Raw genomic sequence first — 8369 nt, forward strand, 5'->3', positions numbered from 1 at the left:
TCAAAACTCACCAAACGACTCCTCCCACCATATTATGATGTTGCCCAAGTTTTGGGCTCGATCCGAAATCAATAGGTGTGCGAAATTGGTCAATTCAATTTCAACTGCATTTCGTTCCTAATTGGAGTGGTTGGTGTATTCCATACTTCTAGCGATTGGATTTCACTCAAAACTCACCAAATGACTCCTCCCACAATATTATGATGTAGCCCAAGTTTGGGGCCCGATCCGAAATCAATAGGTGTCAGAAATTGGACAATTCAAGTTCAACGGCAGTTCGTTCCTAATTGGAGTGGTTGGTGTATTCCATACTTCTAGCGATTGGATTTCACTCAAATCTCACCAAATGACTCCTCCCACCATATTATGATGTTGCCCAAGTTTTGGGCTTGATCCGAAATCAATAGGTGTGAGAAATTGGACAGTTCAAGTTCAACGGCAGTTCGTTCCTAATTGGAGTGGTTGGTGTATTCCATACTTCTAGCGATTGGATTTCACTCAAAACACACCAAATGACTCCTCCCACCATATTATGATGTTGCCCAAGTTTGGGGCTCGATCCGAAATCAATAGGTGTTCCAAATTGGACAATTCAAGTTCAACTGCAGTTTGTTCCCGATTGGAGTGGTTGGTGTATTCCATACTTCTAGCGATTGGATTTCACTCAAAACTAACCAAATGACTGTTGCGTAGATACAGCTGCACCAAAGGGGATTCAGCTGCATCCTCAACTTGTGATACTCGCAAGTGCACGAGCCGTTTGGTAGTATAGCATATGTAAGTACGAGGTCGATCCCACGAGGATTGGTGATTGAATGATCCAATTCAGTTTTCCTACACAAAACAGAAACAAAAACAAAGAACATGAAAGAAAGAAGAAAATAAGAAAGTAACTCAAGCAAATAAGTTCCCAAGTTCAATTTAGATTAATGGATTGATTCTAGCTAAAGTATGATTAAGCCATGGTGTGTGGTCATAACCTTGTGTTCCTAATTCCCTAATTTGATCATTTGTTGTCTAACCTAAAATTAAGCATTAGGAACCCATTAAGCATAGAAGAACAATTTAAACAACCAAGTATGTATCTAATCCCTGTTGTCGAATGTCCATACATACTCTTCCTATTCATAGTTCAATTCGAATTAAAGCATGGTGTATACTCTTAATTTAAACCAAGATAGCTAACATGCAAGCCTAAATGGTGATCAATCATTCAAACTAGCATATTAACTTATAAGCATAATGAATAAGAATAAAAACCATAATTGAAACTTGGAAACTAATCAAACTTGAAACTAAAGAAAAGAATTTACATAACAATGAAAATTAAAGTAGAACTTGGAAAGACTTAAAGGAAAATTTAGTAAAAGGATTTTTGTTACAATCAATTGAGAACTAGAAAGGAAAACTAAGAGAATTTGAGGGAGAGAAGGGAAGGGAGCTCTAGAGAAGTGTTTGAGAGCTCCCCCCCTTGGGGTGTGTTTACAAGCTTAGAGAACCTCCCTATTTATAGGCCTAAGGAAGTGAAAAATCTGAATTCAATATGGCTAATGCATACAACACTTGTTTTATAAAATCTGAAATGGTTGATGCACTTGTATTAGAAAATTTGAATTGGTTGATGCACTTCACCAATAAATCCCACCAGCAACCCTAGCTCATCTTCATGTCACCATGACCAAGCTTCCAACCAGCTCAATAGCTCATGCCTAGCTCACCATGACCAAGCTTCCAACCAGAAACAATAGCTCATCCTGAGGTCAGCATGACCAGCAACTTCAAGGGCTTACAAATTGGGCTTCCCTTAAGCAAATTAAGACTGTAAGCACTCAAACTTGAAGTTCAGAATGTCTTCTTTCCAGCCATATATCATTTGGGCCAATCCAAGGTCGGAGGAGGAAGTTAAGGCCAAAACAAATTGCTAACTCATTTTGCGCGCTGATAAAATCCATCCTGAGCATGGCTCTGTGTTTGCTAGGTAACAGACTCCATATTTCTCCGATGGGGCTGAATTGTGGATATGTTATAGTACACACCCATTGGAACAACTTTCATGAAGAATGCCGCCTCATCCGAGCTGTGTAGGTTTCTGAAACAAATCTTGTAATGTGACCTACGGAACTGGACTGGCAGGGGGCTGTAGCCAAAATGAGTTTGTCTTTAAGCTCTTCATCCATTCATCCAAATTAGGCCTTAACATGCTTGAATTGCATGAATTATGCTCTCTTGCTCTTTTTGCCTACAAAACACACAAAGAGAGGCAAATAACATAGAAATCTAGGAAACTAAGCAAAAGAAGTAAGTAAATTTGGGCATGTATATGTATGAAATTATGAGCTTAACACACCCCCAAACTTAGATTTTGCTAGTCCTCGAGCAAAACAAAAGAAAAACAAAGCTAAAAACAAAACAAGAAGTTAACTAGACCACTTTCGTAGGTAACTCGATTGCATTGAGCGTATGCAACAAGCCTTTAAACCTCTAGGCATCCCTAGTAGGAGGAATTGTGTCTCCTGAGGGTTTAACAGATACGATACCCACAAACGTTTTACTGACTCTACAAAACAAAGTAGTTAGAAAACTTAATAGATTTGTTAGCCCTTAAGCAAAACAAAACAAAACAAAATACAAAAACCGTTAACCTTCCAACCGGACAAAAATGTTAAACTTCATAGACATGGCTCAACAAGGAACAAAACAAGCACTAAGGAAGTTCTAAACATTATTCAAGTGCTACCACAATCTCACTCAAATCATGCTCAAGGTGTGTGTGTGAAATAGCCATGAAGATACAACTCATGCTTCTCAAACAACGATATGAATTCCTGCAAGAATGAACACAAGTTTGCCAAGCTAAACCAAGATCAATAGGACTTTACTCATGGCTGTAATGCGGTTATGGTAATGGTTAGACAAAGAATGGATATGAAAACACAAAGTCTAAGGAGCAAAGTAGAGCATGACATGTAAACAAGATCATGGACGTTTGAAATGTAAGGCACATAAATTGAAAAGCTCACAACACCAGATTTTGCAATTGAATTACTTCACAATTTGATTTTGACATTTACACTCTTTGTATAATATTTGGCCCAATTTTGCGGCTCTTTACCCTAGATCACCTTGATTTCTCCTTATATCACCCTAGGGTCGTGACTACATTGGCCACACTTCTTTTCTCTTTTTCTTTGAATTTTTTTTAATAGCTCATTTATTGCCTTGAATACATTACAATCTGAAATACAATCATACTCTACATGTCCCCTAGATGGTAGGATGTTTAATGGATGATAAGGTGATAGAAAGAAATGGCTAAGTGTTTGGGCACAAAAGGGTTTACAATGGAATATGTATTGTATGGGTTGATGGAGGAAAAAGAAAGAGGCTTAACAAAGATGGCCTAAATCATATCTTAGTTATAAACTTGACATTCCAGTGAATCACACAAGCAAAAATGCATACAATTGGGTAAGACATGCAAGAGTTGTATAATCATGGCTAAAGTGCATAGAAAGCTCAAGCACAATTATGTGAGACTTAGCTAGCAAAAGAATAAGATTCAGACCTAACATAATGCTTATCAAATTCCTAAGAGTCATATTAGAAGTTAGACTCAAGATTTATCATTGGTGTGGGAAGGAAAACTGAAAATGACTCAAAGAAAAGAAACATAAAAGAAAAACGTGAGGTTTCAAATTGCTATTCTGCTCAATTTCAACATATAATCTGTTTTGACATGTAACTTTCAAACCACTTGGTCAAATTTAACGTTCTTTACGTCGTTGGATTCAGCATGAAAAAATGAAGAACACAACGGGGACCAAACTTTCAATAGGTGTAAGAAATTGGACAACTCATGTTCAACGGCAGTTCGTTCCTAATTGGAGTGGTTGGTGTATTCCATACTTCTAGCGATTGGATTTCACTCAAAACTCACCAAATGACTCCTCCCACCATATTATGATGTTGCCCAAGTTTGGGGCTCGATCCGAATTCAATAGGTGTGAGAAATTGGACAATTCAAGTTCAACGGCAGTTCGTTCCTAATTGGAGTGGTTGGTGTATTCCATACTTCTAGCGATTGGATTTCACTCAAAACTCACCAAATGACTCCTCCCACCATATTATGACGTTGCCCAAGTTTTGGGCTCAATCCGAAATCAATAGGTGTTCCAAATTGGACAATTCAAGTACAACGGCAGTTCGTTCCTACCTGGAGTGGTTGGTGTATTCCATACTTCTAGATATTGGATTTCACTCAAAACTCACCAAATGACTCCTCCCACCATATTATGATGTTGCCCAAGTTTTGGGCTCGATCCGAAATCAATAGGTGTGAGAAATTGGTCAATTCAATTTCAACGACAGTTCGTTCCTAATTGGAGTGGTTGGTGTATTCCATACTTCTAGCGATTGGATTTAACTCAAAACTCACCAAATGACTCCTCCCACCATATTATGATGTTGCCTAAGTTTTGGGCTCGATCCGAAATCAATAGGTCTTCCAAATTTGACAATTAGAGTTCAACGGCAATTCGTTCCTAATTGGAGTGCTTCGTGTATTCCATACTTCTAGCGATTCGATTTCACTCAAACTCACCAATTGACTCCTCCCACCATATTATGATGTTGCCCAAGTTTTGGGCTCGATCCGAAATCAATAGGTCTTCCAAATTTGACAATTAGAGTTCAACGGCAGTTCGTTCCTAATTGGAGTGCTTGGTGTATTCCATACTTCTAGCGATTGGATTTCACTCAAACCTCACCAATTGACTCCTCCCACCATATTATGATGTTGCCCAAGTTTTGGGCTCGATCCGAAATCAATAGGTGTTCCAAATTGGACAATTCAAGTTCAACGGCAGTTCGTTCCTAATTGCAGTGGTTGGTGTATTCCATACTTCAAGCGATTGGATTTCACTCAAAACTCACCAAATGACTCCTCCCACCATATTACGATGTTGCCCAAGTTTTGGGCTCGATCCGAAATCAATAGGTCTTCCAAATTTGACAATTAGAGTTCAACGGCAGTTCATTCCTAATTGGAGTGGTTGGTGTATTCCAAACTTCTAGCGATTGGATTTCACTCAAAAATAACCAGATGACTCCTCCCACCATATTACGATGTTGCCCAAGTTTTGGGCTCGATCCGAAATCAATAGGTGTGAGAAATTGGACAATTCAAGTTCAAAGGCAGATCGTTCCTAATTGGAGTGGTTGGTGTATTCCATACTTCTAGAATTGGATTTCACTCAAAACTCACCAATTGACTCCTCCCACCATCTTAAGATGTTGCCCAAGTTTTGGGCTCGATACGAAATCAATAGGTCGTCCAAATTGGACAATTCAAGTTCAACGGCAGTTCGTTCCTAATTGGAGAGCTTGGTGTATTCCATACTTCTAGCGATTGGATTTCACTCAAAACTCACCAAATGACTCCTCCCACCATTTTATGATGTTGCCCAAGTTCGGGGCTCGATCCGAAATCAATAGGTGAGAGAAATTAGACAATTCAAGTTCAACGGCAGATCTTTCCTAATTGGAGTGGTTGGTGTATTCCATACTTCTAGAATTGGATTTCACTCAAAACTCACCAATTGACTCCTCCCACCATATTTTGATGTTGCCCAAGTTTTGGGCTCGATCCGAAATCAATAGGCCGTCCAAATTGGACAATTCAAGTTCAACGGCAGTTCGTTCCTACTTGGGTTGTTTGGTGTATTCCATACTTCTAGCGATTGGATTTCACTCAAAACTAACCAAATGACTCCTCCCGCCATATTATAATGTTGCCCAAGTTTTGGGCTCGATCCGAAATCAATAGGTGTGAGAAATTGGACAATTCAAGTTCATCGGCAGATCGTTCCTAATTGGAGTGGTTGGTGTATTCCATACTTCTAGAATTGGATTTCACTCAAAACTCACCAATTGACTCCTCCCACCATCTTAAGATGTTGCCCAAGTTTTGGGCTCGATACGAAATCAATAGGTCGTCCAAATTGGACAATTCAAGTTCAACGGCAGTTCGTTCCTACTTGGGGTGGTTGGTGTATTCCATACTTCTAGCGATTGGATTTCACTCAAAACTAACCAAATGACTCCTCCCGCCATATTATGATGTTGCCCAAGTTTTGGGCTCGATCCGAAATCAATAGGTGTTCCAAATTGGACAATTCATGTTCCACGGCAGTTCGTTCCTAATTGCAGTGGTTGGTGTATTCCGTACTTCAAGCGATTGGATTTCTCTCTCAACTCACCAAATGACTCCTCCCACCATATTATGATGTTGCCTAAGTTTCGGGCTCGATCCGAAATCAATAGGTGTGAGAAATTGGACAATTCAAGTTCAACGGCAGTTCGTTCCTAATTGGTGTGGTTGGTGTATTCCATACTTCTATCTATTGGATTTCACTCAAAACTCACCAAATGACTTCTCCCACCATATTATGATGTTGCCCACGTTTTGGGCTCGATCCGAAATCAATAGGTGTTCCAAATTGGACAATTCAAGTACAACGGCAGTTCGTTCCTAACTGGAGTGGTTGGTGTATTCCATACTTCCAGAGATTGGATTTCACTCAAAACTCACCAAATGACTCCTTCCACCATATTATGATGTTGCCCAAGTTTTGGGCTCGATCCGAAATCAATAGGTGTGAGAAATTAGACAATTCAAGTTCAACGGAAGTTCGTTCCTAATTGGAGTGGTTGGTGTATTACATACTTCTTGCGATTGGATTTCACTCAAAACTCACCAAATGACTCCTCCCACCATATTATGATGTTGCCCAAGTTTTGGGCTCTATCCGAAATCAATAGGTGTTCCAAATTGGACAATTCAAGTTCAACGGCAGTTCGTTCCAAATTGGAGTGGTTGGTGTATTCCATACTTCTAGCGATTGGATTTCACTCAAAACTCACCAAATTACTCATCCCACCATATTATGACGTTGCCCAAGTTTTGGGGTCGATACGAAATCAATAGGTGTTCCAAATTGGACAATTCAAGTTCAACGGCAGTTCGTTCCTAATTGAAGTGGTTGGCGTATTCCATACTTCAAGCGATTGGATTTCACTCAAAACTCACCAAATGACTCCTCCCACGATATTATGATGTTGCCCAAGTTTTGGGCTCGATCCAAAATCAATAGGTCTTCCAAATTTGACAATTAGAGTTCAACGGCACTTCGTTCCTAATTGGAGTGGTTGGTGTATTCCATACTTCTAGCGATTGGATTTCATTCAAAACTAACCAGATGACTCCTCCCACCCTATAATGATGTTACCCAAGTTTTGGGCTCGATCCGAAATCAATAGGTGTGAGAAATTGGACAATTCAAGTTCAACGGCAGTTCGTTCCTAGTTGGACTGGTTGGTGTATTCCATACTTCTAGCGATTGGATTTCATTCAAAACTCACCAAATGACTCCTCCCACCATATTATGATGTTGCCCAAGTTTTGGGCTCGATCCGAAATCAATAGGTGTTCGAAATTGGACAATTCAAGTTCAACGGCAGTTCGTTCCTAATTGGAGTGGTTGGTGTATTCCATACTTCTAGCGATTGGATTTCACTCAAAACTCACCAAATGACTCCTCCCACCATATTATGATGTTGCCCAAGTTTTGGGCTAGATCCGAAATCAATATGTGTTCCAAATTGGACAATTCAAGTTGAACGGCAGTTCGTTCCTAATTGGAGTGGTTGGTGTATTCCATACTTCTAGCGATTGGATTTCACTCAAAACTCACCAAATGACTCCTCCCACCATATTATGATGTTGCACAAGATTTGGGCTCGATCCGAAATCAATACGTGTGAGAAATTGGACAATTCAAGTTCAACGGCAGTTCGTTCCTAATTGGAGTGGTTGGTGTATTCCACACTTCTAGCGATTGGATTTCACTCAAAACTAACCAAATGACTCCTCCCACCATATTATGTTGTTGCCCAAGTTTTGGGCTCGAGCTGAAATCAATAGGTGTGAGAAATTGGCCAATTCAAGTTCAACGGCAGTTCATTCCTAATTGGAGTGGTTGGTGTATTCCATACTTCTAGCGATTGGATTTCACTCAAAAATCACCAAATGACTCCTCCCACCATATTATGATGTTGCCCAAGTTTTGGGCTCGATCTGAAATCAATAGGTGTTCCAAATTGGACAATTCAACTTCAACGTCAGTTCGTTCCTAATTGGAGTGGTTGGTGTATTCCATACTTCTAGCGATTGGATTTCACTCAAAACTCACCAAATGACCCCTCCCACCATATTATGATGTTGTCCAAGTTTTGGGCTCGATCCGAAATCAATAGGTGAAAGAAATTGGACAATTCAATTTCAACGGCAGTTCGTTCATAATTGGAGTGGT

The sequence above is a fragment of the Prunus avium genome, chromosome 6, assembly GCF_965620075.1.
Source record: "Prunus avium chromosome 6, drPruAviu1.hap1.1, whole genome shotgun sequence".
In the NCBI taxonomy this organism is placed as follows: Eukaryota; Viridiplantae; Streptophyta; class Magnoliopsida; order Rosales; family Rosaceae; genus Prunus; species Prunus avium.